The 14,053-nt window shown below is 39.3% G+C and overlaps 1 long non-coding RNA gene across 1 annotated transcript; it reads right to left on the minus strand.

Annotated features, from left to right (window-relative positions):
* Window positions 1–218: 218 nt before the first annotated feature.
* LOC114006164 (uncharacterized) lies at window positions 219–3,871 on the minus strand. Its single transcript, XR_003547917.1, has 3 exons — window positions 3,572–3,871; window positions 2,016–2,185; window positions 219–1,156 (listed from the first exon to the last, which is right to left on the minus strand). It is a non-coding gene; the product is annotated as an uncharacterized LOC114006164 (long non-coding RNA).
* Between the last annotated feature and the right edge of the window lie 10,182 nt (window positions 3,872–14,053).

Raw genomic sequence — 14,053 nt, forward strand, 5'->3', positions numbered from 1 at the left:
ACCGGAAGGCGGGGGGGTGGTGGTGGAGGGAGGAAGGAGGGAGAAAGGCGGGAGAGGGACGGCGACGGCGGGGGAGGGCGGGGCGGAGCCTCCAGTGCGCAGGCGCAGTGCGTCTCCGGAAATTTTCCACTCTTGACTTCGAGCGCCGGGGCCGCCGAGGCGCAGCCCGCCTCTGCGCACCCGGGACCCACGTGACAATGACTCACCAGGCGGCGGGTACCTTACCCCTAGCTGCTTGGATGTGAGGGATGGGCCGGTCTAGCCTGGGCTTGCTGGGAGGCTGCCAGGTGCGCTCCCGTCGCGCTCGCCTGCGACATGGAAAACCTAGAGAGCCCTCAGACGTCAGGGCTAATTCCGGGGTGCTTTGAGGAAAGCCGTCGGAGACCTGGAGGCGCGCTGGACTAGTCGGTCGCGAGCGCGCCGGGCCGGGTAGGGATGCCCTGCCTGGGAGACTGCAGTCCGGGAAACCATCACGCCCTGTTGGCATCTTTCGGTGCTTGAGTACGTGGCTCCTGACGTGGAGAACTGTGCTGTGCGAAGCGACCGCGAGCAGGCGAGCCTTGGCCCGTCATCTGTGTCCCGAAATCCCCAAGGCACTCATAGTTGTCAGATTACACCCCCAGACCCATGAGGACATCCTCCAGGCTTCCGTGAACGTGGGATTTGGCGTGCAACTGCTTCCAGATGGTTCCCCGTTAGGATTTGGAAATCTGCATCCCAGAGCTTTCCTCTTATCCTTCTGCTGTGTTGAGTAGACGTTAGACACTAGCCCATCTCGCTGTTCTTGTCAGAAAGCATTTATTACACAAATACTGCAGTCATTTTATTTTATCTCTTGTGCCCTTTTCCTCTCAAGTCATTCCATCAAAGTCTTGGAAGCAAGCAAGCAAGCAATAGATAGATAGGTAGGTAGATAAATAAATAAATTAGTCTGAATTAGAAAATTAAGATCTTTGTTTACCAATTGCCTTTCCTGGAAGGTGGGTTTGTGGGTTTGCTCTGTTGAGTTCTCACAGCCTCTCTTGGAGGCCCTTTTCTCCTTCCTACCTTGAGGCCAAGGGTAGAATAGAGAAAGCTGCTGAATTGCTGGATGTCTCTTATTTTCCATATTTGTTTTAACTTCTCTGCCAGAATGTGTGTATTTTCTCACAGGGTTCTGCAGTTGGAATTGTAATGAGTAAGACTAGTTACTACAGTTAAGTGCTTAGGGTAGGCACTCTTTAAGTTCTTAATAAATATGTGCATATTCAATTATCTCAATTTTGTGAGGGTTATTCTTATCACATTATCTGCTGTCTACACATGTAGAAATGGAGGTAAGGAGAAGTTAGATAACTTGCTCCAGGCCATCTAGCCTAAAGCGGAGGAAAGAATTTGCACACAGAATACCAGGTATGTCCCATTACTATGGTCACTCTGCAATAGGAATTCTCTAGTAATACGTTTAATTGTATTCAAATAGTATATTTACATTTTGGTGGATTTTTTTCTTTTGTTTATTTAGCCTTCTTGAAGTTTATTTTGGAGAACTGTTTAAATTTAGTTTGGATAGAAAAACCACACACAATTTAAAAAAGGAACTCTTTAGAAGAAGCCATGCATTCCAAGGCAGTACTAGATGGAAGATTACTAAAATATTTGACCTAGGAACTTGTTTTTCTCAGGAGAAATGTTTGCCTTTATATACCTTTAGCCCACAGGACATGGTGAACCCTTCGGGAAAATGACAACAAGGCTCATCAACTCAGAGTTCGATAAATATGTATTGATCGAAGTGTACTCAAGATGTGAACACCCTTGGAAGGGTCAATGACATAATACGAAATGAAAAGGAAATTTCCAGAAGAAATCTAACTATTCAATAGATGTAATAGGAAGATAGGATTTTTTATTTTCCTTTTCACAATCTATTCTGTATAGTACTTGAAACCTTCTGTGACCTACAGAGATTGGGTTAAAAGCCTCTTCTGTGAGCCCACATGGAACTCAGGGTCAGCTCCTGTGGTGGTACTTACCAAACCGCATTCTCATTGTCTGTCACCTGATTGTAGTTCCCAGGAGATTAAATTCCCTGAAGGACAGACATTCTGTCCTGCTCAGCATTGAGTCTCCAGAGCTCATCGGTGTTATGGCACTCAGCAGTACTTCTTAAAAGCATGAGTTCACATGATTAGCCAGCCTTGTCCTGTAGGATGTTCGAAATTGGGATTTAACAGAAACAGTGAGACCATAGTACCCCTCAGGAGAACATAGTCTCCATCCAGTTTTGGTCTATACTGAACAATTCTCCATCATCATCCTTTGTCATATTTTCTTGTATTATTTGTGTTTTTACACATTTTTACCACTAGATATAAATTGTCTAAGACCAGGGGTATATATTTTATTTGAGCCTAAACATATCCCACGTATTATTTTGCACATGATAGTTTTTGATGATTAGTAAATAAAACCTCTGAGAAATTTTGTGTCCAGTTAACTTTATTTTAGCACCCAAGTAATGGTTAGAAGTTTAGTAACTATAGCTTTAATTATACTCACAATTTGGGGTCTTTAGAATGACAGAATTATGAGATTATTATTATTGTTTAGTTGCCAGAGGTGCATGCACCCACCAGGAAGAGTCAGAGAGAGGGAGAAAGAGAAAGTAACCCACTTCCTTTATGGAGCATGGTCATGCTCTTTTCTATTTCTCCATCCTATTGGAATTTGGGTCCTGGACTTGGACGTGCCTGGCGTATTTTTCAAGTGGCAGGGGCTGGGATTCAAACTACAGGTGGCCATGTGGGATCCGGCTCCATCATCTACTAAACTACAGACTGGCTTGTGGGATTATTACTATTCTTCTAATTGCTGATGGAAACTTTATAACTGTTTTGTCCAATTCAAAGCCAGGAGCCACAGAGGGCTATTTAAATTAATTAAAATGAAATAAAATTTAAAAATGAAGTTCTTCAATAACATTAGCTACATTTTAAATACTCAATAGCCACATGTGACTAGTGGCTACTGCATTGGACACACCAATATAGATAGTTCCATTATCATAGAAAGTTCTATTGGACAGACCTACTAAGTTACTAAGTAAATAGGTAAGAGTACAGTTTTAAATATATCGCTACTACTAAAAGTATTTTCCTTTGTACTAGCATCCTTAGATACAAAGAATGTCACATATTTCAGATATCTATTATTTTATGTAAGATAAATTATTTTTCTTTAACATTTGTGTTTAAATTAATGAATGTTTAAACATACCCAGGTTTCCTCTTTATATTCCATTAAAGTGAACATTCACCCCAATTGATCCTTCATGAATCTTAGCTTTTATCTGTTTCAAAGTAATGTGATCAACCTGAGTCACTACTCAAGTTTGATATTCATAAGATTTGGCTTTGCTTTTTAAGCTCACGTGATTGAGAAACTAAAATATTCAGTAATGTTGGTAAAGGATGAGTGCCAGATAGTTTTGGACAGACCAAATATATATTTAATGACATCATACATGCAATACAGGCAGTTTTCAATCTACAGACACTCTATTCAGAAGCAGCTCAAATATAAAACATACCTGTGTACCTTCTTTAAAATTCTCCTTAGAACAGTACTTCTGTGGTAGCCATTGTATAAATGAGTTAGCAAGTTAAAAAAATAATGAAAAGAAGTCTTGGAATTCTTAGAGTATAAGCTTGAGTTGTGGAGGTAATAAAAAGGCTTTGAAAATCTCTAGGGGGGTTAGTAGAGGTAATTTCCATAGAAGGGCAGATTTGCTTAAGTGGTAACCCCCTAACAAAAATAGGCTAGTTTTACCCTCCCTACCATGCCCTGCCCCTCCCTGCTGTGTATTTCTCCTACTCCTCTGTTCTTTAAATCCTCCAATTTCATTTGTATTCCAGTTTCCATTCTGTCAAATTAAAGTTTTGTGATGTTAGGCAAGTTTGCTAGTTTCTCTGAGCCTCAGTATCCTAAACTGTAAAATACGAATAACAACATGCTCACTGCCAAGAATAAGGAAAATTTATGTGAAAGCAGATAAGAAAAGTAATAAATGCAATGATTTATGATTATAAAGATTCATATATTATTATTAAAGAAGTTATGATTTTATATATATACATGCACACATGTGTGTATATGAGAGAAAGAAAAAGAGGAGAGGGAGATAGCATCCCTTCAGTAGGGTGTGGTCATGACACAATCTGTTTTCCATTTCTCTATCCTGTTGCAACTTTGACCAGCATGCGCACATGCCTGCTGTTTTTCAAGCCACGAGGGCAAGAATTTGACTGAGGTCAGCCATGTGGGATCTTGCTTTATCTTATTTTTAATAAATTTTTTCCTTAAAAAACAGTGTATACTCACCAGAGAGAGAGACCGGCAAAGTGAGAAAGCACCTCGCATGAGGAATGGTCACACTACAGTCCCTTCTCTATCTTGCCCTTCTTTTGGGATTTTTGGCGCACATGCACATGTGACTAGCATGTTTCTCAAGTCACTTGGTCTGGAACTTGAACTGTGTGGTTGGCCATGTGGGATCCAGCCACCTTAATCACTGCACCACAGTCTGGCTCGAGGTCCCCCTTTTCTATTATATAAGCACCAGACTACAGGGTCAACCGTGATTATAAATATTCATAAAACTTTAAAGACTCCCCTGGAAAGTTAAAAAGGCCATCAGTCATGTGCACATGATGGGAAGCTGGTTCATCATCGTTTTTAAGCAGATCGATGTTTTGAAGCTTCTTTGTCAGGAATGGGGAAGGTAGTGAGAAGGTGAATGTGACTATATCTGTGATTTGATAATTACACACTGTATGCATGCTGTGAAAAACCATACTGTACCCACCTACACACACTAATTAATTTTTAAAAAATTAAAAACAGAAGATTTTAAAAAGGAAGTCTCCGAAAGAAAACAGTTCACATTGAAAGGACTTTAGCAAATACCAGCTTCTCCTTTAAGGAATGAATGTTATTGCTTGCATTTTCTCTTTATTTCCTTCTTCTGTTTCATTGATTATTCTTAAGGCTAAAGTTTCACATTCTAATTCTTTTGACAGAGAAAGTGTGTGTGTGTGTGTTTTATTTTAAAACGTAATGTTGCTTACTTTGATTTTCCAGTTCCCTTTTGCTGATGGAGCTTCTGTGAAGGGCAAATTCAGGCTTCACCTGGCTGTAGCCATGTAGGGGCAAGAGGTGGTGGTTGTAGTATTGGTGAGTCAGGGCAGCTGCACCTTTTTTTACCTGGAAAAGGAATGCTAGTCACAGCCACTGCTAGTTAAGGCAGAGGCGGCGGTTGTTAGACCAGGCGGTTGTTAGACCAGGCCCACATGGCTGAAACCAAGCAGAACCAAATGAGAAAGGGATAGATAGATAATAGCTAGAGAGAGAAAGAGAAGGGGAGGACACCAAGGAGAATGATGGATAACATCTGTACTTCTAAGCACGGTACATGTATCAACTCATTTAAGCCTCTTGACAACCCTGTGAGGTAAATACTATTATTGTATTATCCTCAGCTAAGGCACAGAGCAACTCTCTGACTAACTGTACACAATGTCCTACAACTCCCCAGTGGTAGAGGTGAGACTTGAACTCAGGCAGCTGGCTCTGAATTTTGTCCCCTTAACCACTACACCAGCTTTCTAATCTTAGGATCCTCTTACACTCTTAAAAATTATTGAGGGGGCCAACCCATGGCCTGGTGGTTACATGAGCTGGATCCCACATGGCTGAATGCATGGTTTGAGTTCTTGACTTAGTGTTTTGAGAAACATGTTGGGCACGTGTGCATGCCCAAAAACCTGAAAGGAGAGAGAAATGGAGAAGAAAGGATTGTGGTGTGATCATGCCACATGGGAGTGCTTTCTTGCTTTCTCTCTTTCTCCCTCTCTCTTTGGTGAGTGCACATACCCTCTGGCAAATTAAAAATAAGACATTATCAGGGATTATAAAGAATTTTGATTAAATGGGTTATATCTATTGGTATTGACCATATTAGAAAGGAAGACTCAGAAACTGAAATGTAATTAATTCATTAAAAATAATGAACTATAATATACTAACATAAAATAACATTTTAAAATGAAAGTAGCTATATTTATCAAGGTAAAATGTGTGAGGCCCAGCCGTGGCACAGTGGCAATGCAAGTGTCCTGCAGAGCTGGGAACCATGTCACTGATTGTGGGTTCAGATTCATGGGTTTGGGTCCCTGGGTAGGCTTGGAAACACACTGTGTGCACACATGGGTGTCCAAGGTCCTGAGGAACTGGAGGAGATCCTGTCAAGTGTTCTCTCTCTCTCCCTCTCCTTCTTCCTCTCTCCATATCTACATATACACACATACTACACACACAGCACCTACACACAGACACAAACACACACACACAATTTGAGGCTATTACTTTGAGTCATAGAATAGATTCTAAATTGGAAACGTTTTTAGATATTATCTGACTAACCTTTCTATTTTATGGGTGGATGCATCCGAGGCCAGGCAGGAGAAGAGCTTATCATTGGTTGAACTGCTGATTAGTGGTAGGACTAGAGGTAGCACTCAGGCCTCCTGCTTTGTCATTCCACTCATGCCATGTTATGGAAATTGGTAAACTCAATTATTCAACCATGAGAGCAATCTATTTATTTATTTATTTCTGAAACTTTAAAAAAAAATTAATTTGCATTTATTCCTTAAGCATCATCACAGCATACAAAATGTAATTTCCCATCCTGAATATACTGCATAGTGACTTAATCATGCATGTTATCGTCAGTAATTTTCCATTTCTAGATATATATTCACCCTATTTTCACCCCTATTTTTGACCCTCTGCCCTTTCCCGCCCTCTTCCCACACTATCTCTGGTGTCTACAGTTGTCTTCCATTCCTTTTTCCCTCATATTTATCAAACACACAATTTCTTAAATAATCTAACTACTTTCAATAGCAAGTTACACTGATAATTTCAAGAAAAGCAGTTTTAACTTTCATAAATCAAAGAAGTTCTAAGGAACTTTGTTTAAAACTAAAAGCCAGGAAACAGGTTAGAATTCTGTTCAAATAGTAGGTACATGAACCTATTGACAGTTCAAGACAGGACAAAAATCCTTAAAACTGGAAAACAAAGCCTAGAAGAAAATCAACAATGTTTTAGTCAAAAGTCATAAAATGCTATTTCACCGGTTCAGTCTCATGTACTTTATCTTCTGTTGTGGTTTGATCTTCCCGATTAAATTCTGGGATATAATATTCAACTCTAGACTTGTCCGTATGATTAAGTTGGCCATTTTTTTAGTTTTTGAACTCTTATTTCTGTGTGTCTATATTTAATTTTCCTGGTATAGCACTCCCTTGAGAACTTCTTGGAGATCCGATCTGGTGCTGGTAAATTCTGTAAGGTTTTGTTTATCTGAGAATATTCTTGTCTTTTCTTCCCATATAAAGGATAATCTCACCGGGTACAGTATTCTTGGTTGAAATTGCTTTTCCCTTAGCACTTTGAATATATCTTCCCATTCTTTCCTTGCTTGCATTGTTTCTGATGAGAGGTCTGCTATTAGCCTGGTGGGATATTCTTTGTAGGTAACTTGCCTTTTTTCTCTTGCCAATCTTAGTGTCTTGTCTTTGTCTGTGGTTTTGATCAATCTGGCTATAATGTGTCTTGGAGAAGATCTTCTTGGGTTGATTCTATTTGAGGTCCTTTGTATTGGGACTCGATCATTGAGTGCCTCTCTAGGTTTGGAAAGTTTTCTTGCAGGATTCCATGGAATAGATTATCAATGCCCTTATTAGTCTTTTCACCTTCTGGGATACCAATTATCCAAGTGTTTGGACATTTGATGGTATCTAGTATTTCTTGTATATTATTCTTGTATTTTTGGGCAATTTTATCAGTCTTTGTGGTGGATTATTCTAGGCCAGTAATTTTCTCTTCTATGTTTGAGATTTGATTTTCTGTATGATCTAGTCTGCTTTTAATACTTTCAAGGGAGATTTTGACTTCCCATATTATAGCCTTCATCTCTAACATGTCCATTTGATTATTTTTTTAAATTGTGTAATTTCTCTTTTAGATCGTGCAAGAATTTCATCACCTCTTGAAACTTGTAAGCTCCTTTCTCCTGCCTCTTCTGCAGTTCATTGTCTCTCTTCTCTTCCATCTCTGTTAGCTTTGTCATTATGAATATTCTAAATTCTTTATCAGATATTTCCATGATTTCTATTGAGTTATTTGTGGACGAAGAGGAGAGGTATTTTCTTGCTTTCCCATATTTCTGTAGCCCCGTGATGATTTCTAGTCATCTGATGGATGGTATGTTTCTTCCTAATTCTTAAAGTTCAGTCTGAACGTTCAGGAGAGTGCAGAAGGAGGTAATCTGGAATTTCTTTGCCGTTCTGTTTTTATCCCTTTGTGTAGCAGATTTAGTGGATATTGAGGAATATGTTAACTCTAATAGTATTTGGATGTTTGGCTATGGTTCCCTTAGATTCATCTAGAGACACAGTGAATAGAGATTGAGGAACAGAGTGATTAGATAAAATAAAACAGGGAGAGAGAAACAACAACAACAACAACAAAGAAACAGAGAGAAAAAGAAGAAAAAAATACAACCAAAATAATTTTTTTTTAAAAAAAGCAAAAAATAGAAAACCACTATTTTCAAGAGCCATAGAGAAATTGTCTTCTGAAGGCCTGCCCCTTACCTCTTTTGGGTGTGAGGGGAAAGGGGGATTATTAGCAAGATAAAAGCAGGGCTGAAAGCTGAGAAAATACTTTACCTTAAAATTTTTTTTAAAGGAAAAATTACAAAAAAATGAGAAGACAGAGACAGAGGCAGAAAGAAACAGAGATAGAGACCGAGACAGAGAGAAGGCTAGAGGGGCTCCCTACCACTTGAGTTTGTGGGTAGGAGGCTGAATTATCAGTAGAAAATCTTCATTTCTCTTTTTTCCCCTGAAATCACTAGTTCTTAGGAGCCATGGAGGAATCTCTTTCTCCAGAGCAATCTTTTTCTACTAGAAAACTTGTCAATTGACAACCATAAAATAGGTGGTAAATCCACATGCTTTATCGAAAAATTGCCCCTTTCCTTCCCAAATTGATTCTTCCAAAAGTCTTGGTTGTTTGGTGTTTTGTTAGGATTTGTTACAACTCCTGGCTTATGGCCTTTATTTCACAAGCAAGAGAATATGAGCTTGATATTGGAAAGAGGGCAAGAATATGAGAACTAGTAGTTCTATGACATGTGAGAACATTGATTGGCTGGTCCTTGTTATCTGCAGAATCTGCTTAAGGATGAGCATATTTTGGTCCACAGGTTTCCAAGACAAACACATTCCTGCCAATGTGATCGCTGGACAAGCTGTTCTGGAATTTGAACTTGCTACTGAAAGAGGGTTAAGTCCAGGATACACACATACACTCACAAAGAGGCAAGCATGCACATGCGCGTGCACACACACACACACACACACATTTTAATGGGGGGTGAGGGAAGCCAAGTTGGCTATGTTAGCACCTCATTATACAACAGTTCCAGGATAAAGTGATTCCAGATGTGCTCTCAGCAAGTACCTCATACTTGTGTTTTTAACCCATTAGGCTAAAATCCACTTTCAGAATTTTTTGAGAAGCCAGGACTTAGTCATTTTTTGTTATTTCATAAAGTTCATTCTAAATTGATTATAATTGACAATATCCTTTGAGAGTATGATTATAATATATAAAACACATATATTTGCATCTACATGCATATATTTTTACACACACATATCTTTGACAATTTCATTTAGGTACTGGTGTAATGATAAAAGTAAGTTCTTTTGCCCTAGAAATTTCATTTAAAAAAGTTAAGAGGACACAGATCTAAGAAATATTATTCTAGTTTCTTTCCTCTGATCGATCAAGTTGTAGTGACAGTCATTATGATTCTGAAGAGTAAACTTTATGGGTAAGTACTGACTATGCATCCCTCCTACCTTTAAAAAGAAGTTTTTCACCTTATAAGCTGTGCAACCTGAATTTGTGGGGGAAAAAAAAAAGGTGATGAGAACTGGCAGGTGGCATAGTAGTAAAGGGTGCTGGACTCTCACGTGGCCGACCAAGGTTCAAGTCTCAGACTTAGTGGCCTATTTTCTTACTTTCTCTCTCTCTGTATGTCCCTCTCTGGTCAAACAAACAAACAAACAAAAGTTAAAAATTAAAAAAAAAAAAATTGAATAAAATCTAAAAAAAGAGAGTTGAGTAAAGATGAATGCTGTCTCTGATTATTTGGATTATTATTAAAAGTATGGGATTTGGGGACTAGCAGATGGCATAATGGTTATGTTGCTGGACTCCCACATAGTCTATTGTGGTTTGAATCCTAGACCTGGTGGTTTAAAAACTCATGCTGGGCACGTATGTGTGTGTGTCCAAAATCCCAAGGGGAAAATGGAGGAGAAAGGATTGCGGTGTGGTCATCTGCCCTAGGGGGTGATTTCTTGCTTTCTGTTTATCTGTCTATCTCTGTCTCTCTGGTGAGTGCACATACCCTATAGCAAAAATCTCTCTAAAGAAAACAGACAAACAAACTATGGGATTTTTATATTGTCCTTGAAAGGTAGGAGTTTAGAATAGGCATTTCATTTTGCTTTAAAATATTTCAGATTTATCTGCAAAAACTATGTTTTTGGCTGAATACAAAGAAAATCTTCTAGTTGGTCTTCAGTTGATAATATTGCATCCTACTATGTTCTTTTGATGTGATACTAAAATAGATTTTTAAAAATTTAGGTTTATATCTGTCTTTAAGAACCACAGAATTTATTTGCCACAAGTTGTAACCTAGGGCATTTGCTGAACAAGAGTACTGGGAAACATACTCTTCAGAAGTATCTGTTTTGTTGTAACTAGAGTAGTACCTGCAGCAAAGAAGTCTGGGTATGATGGGCTCTGGATCCAGACTGCCTAGATTGATTCCTGGTTCTGTGTTGTACTAGCTGTGTGCTTCAGTTGTACACATGTAAAGGATGAATAATAACTTGTGAGGATTTAATGAGTTCATATTTCTTTTTTTATAATTATTTTTAAATTTAATTTTATTCACTCATTCATTTTAATTTTACCAGAGAGAGAGAGAGAGAGAGAGAGAGAAAGAGAGAGAGAGAGAGAGGAAGTGAGAAAGCAAACCACCAGGTCCAGGACATGAACCATTATTGGCCATGTGGGAGTGTCCAGTGCCTTAACTATGACGCCACCTGCTGGTCCCCAATGAGTTCATATTTCTAAAGAAAGCACTTAGAACTGTGCCTGGTGTGCATTAAGTACTATGTAAACATTAGCTTAAATACATACAAATTCTCAAATGTTGTCTTTGCTATATCAGAGATGCTAACATCAAATGAGTTTAAGCAACATATAATTAGATTTTCCTTTTTTTTTGGAGAGGTTTTTTTTTTTTTTTTCCTCGCTATAGGGTGTGTGCGCTAGCCAGAAAGACAGAGAGAGACAGAGATATAGAAAGTCAGAAGTCACCCCCGAGGGGAATGGCCACGCCACAATCCCATCTCCGGGGAATGGCCACGCCGCAATCCCATCTCCTCCATTCTCCTCTTGGGATCTTGGGCACGCACGCACACGCGCCCGGCATGAGTTTTAAGCCACCGGGTCCGGGACGCGAACCATGGTCGACTACATGGGAGTCCAGCGACATAGCCATTATGCTAACTGCTGGTCCCGACATATAATTAGATTTTAAAGAAAATTATCTTGGAGCTTAATCCTTGAGAAAAGTCTTGTAGATGCTTCCAAGTCATCTAGGGCTGATGCTGGAGGACAAGAAAGTGAGGATAGTAGAGCATAGTATAAATGCCATTGATTAAAAGCTTAGGTGGGAACCAGCAGTTAGCGTAATGGCTATGTCACTGGACTCCCATGTAGTCGACCATGGTTCGCGTCCCGGACCCGGTGGCTTAAAACTCATGCCGGGCGCGTGTGCGTGCGTGCCCAAGATCCCAAGAGGAGAATGGAGGAGAAGGGATTGCAGCGTGACCATCCCCCCTGGGGGGTGATTTCTTGCTTTCTGTCTCTGTCTGTCTCTGTCTGTCTGGCGAGCGCACGCGCCCTATAGCGAAAAAACCCCTCAAAAAAAAAAAAAAAAAACTTAGGTGAAGGCCTTGTTCCATAACAATTGCTTATAGTTATTTCTAATAGAAGATGAAGACCCTTGGTGTTACCCATCAACAGGAGATGGATATAGTCCATGCGTGGATTTTTCAAGCATTTGAATTTAACAATGTAAAGGATTTTTTAGGTGAAGAAATGAAAAGAATATTCCCTAAGTCACTTAGAGAGGTACTACTGAGCTAGCCAGGCCACATCCTACATAGTCTATATGATGGTTTTTGTGACAGTTAGCCTTGTGATGTTGCTGCCCTTCAGGCCCATGGAGCTTTTATTTCAGGAGACCCTTCCTCCTGGGTGATGGCAGCCTCATCTCAGGGAGCAGAGCTTGGCAAATGGAGAACAGGCTGGATCCCAGCCCTCAATACCTTTTCCACCCAGGAATCAGTGCAGTAAACTGCATACTGATTGTGACAGCTATGAGGATAGGTTTATGAATTCTTACGCTTTAGCTTAGGAGATACATTGTTCTTTCTCTCCAGTCTTACCATTATCAATTTAAATAGTTGGATCTGACGAAGAGATGGTTCTGTATTTTTTTGGTCATCGAATCTAATGGTTGATTGCTAATTACTACTTAAGATAATCCCAAGGCATCTTGCTGATAGTCCAAACCATTTTCTATCAGAGGCTTTATTAAGCCACTTAAATTAGGATTAAGGTCCTGTTAAACATTTTTATCAGCCTAAAAACAGGGAGAAAGGCACTAAAATATTAGATATTTTTAGCTATAAATCACATTTCTGCAGTGCTATTACTATTTATTTTTCTACATTCCTTTATGCTTTAAGATGATGCATTTTATTTTATATCAATGATTTGCAAGCTTTAAACAAAAGACCGTGTCCTCCGAATGGGCCGGGCTAAAAAGTGGTTAGTCTATTCACTTAGAATCATGTCAGGATTGACCGCGTGAGATTTGAGAATTTTTGCCTCTCTTGTTTCTCATCCAGTATTTCTTTTCAGCATTATCATAGTATTGCTCATTGAACATGTAAAAAATTAAACTCACATTAAAGTTTGGACTTGAACCAAACATAGCAGGACATCCTGATGCTTTGACATCACCTCCCCAGATTTTTCTCTTATAGTTTCAGTGTCCTGTAGGAAGATGCAGATCAGGCAATAACTCTGCTATCTCTAACAAAGAGAATGCACTTGTGAGAAGGTACAGAGGAATTTTATTGTTTCAAATATATTTACTCTCATTTTTAGGGAAACTTAAAATGACTTCTATTTTGTTCTTATTTCTTTTCACTTAGAACACTTTTATTTCTACTTCTATTCCTTTTCTTGAGTCTCTTCTCTTTTGAAAGAGTAGGAACTTCACTTTTTAGCTTACTCCTTGTGTAAATATAATTCTAAAAACAGTTGTTTCTACTACCAAACTTTTATCTAATAGTAAATAACATGGACTCAACACATTATAGTTTCTAAAGTACTTTATAAATGTATCATCACATTTAATCATCATGAACTTTTTTTTTTTTTGAGAGGTTTTTGCTTTAGGGCGCATGCGCTCACCAGACAGACAGAGACAGAGAGAGAGAAAGTGAGAAATCACCCCCCAGGGGGGATGGCCATGCTGCAATCCCTTCTCCTCCATTCTCCTCTTGGGATCTTGGGCACACACGCACACGCGCCCGGCGTGAGTTTAAGCCACCGGGTCCAGGACTCGAACGGCGGTCGACTACGTGGGAGTCCTGCGACATAGCCATTATGCTAACTGCTGGCCCCAATCATCATGAACTTTTGAGATGGCATGATTTTCCCCATTTTTACAAATGGGAAAATTAAAGTTTAGAAGTCCGCATAGTATGCTACCAAAGGATATTAGAAGAGAACTAAACTTTTCATGTTTTATTGATTAAAGAAAGATTTGTCCCTT

Source organism: Tupaia chinensis, unplaced genomic scaffold (genome assembly GCF_000334495.1).
Source record: "Tupaia chinensis unplaced genomic scaffold, TupChi_1.0 Scaffold145870_1, whole genome shotgun sequence".
NCBI lineage: Eukaryota > Metazoa > Chordata > Mammalia > Scandentia > Tupaiidae > Tupaia > Tupaia belangeri.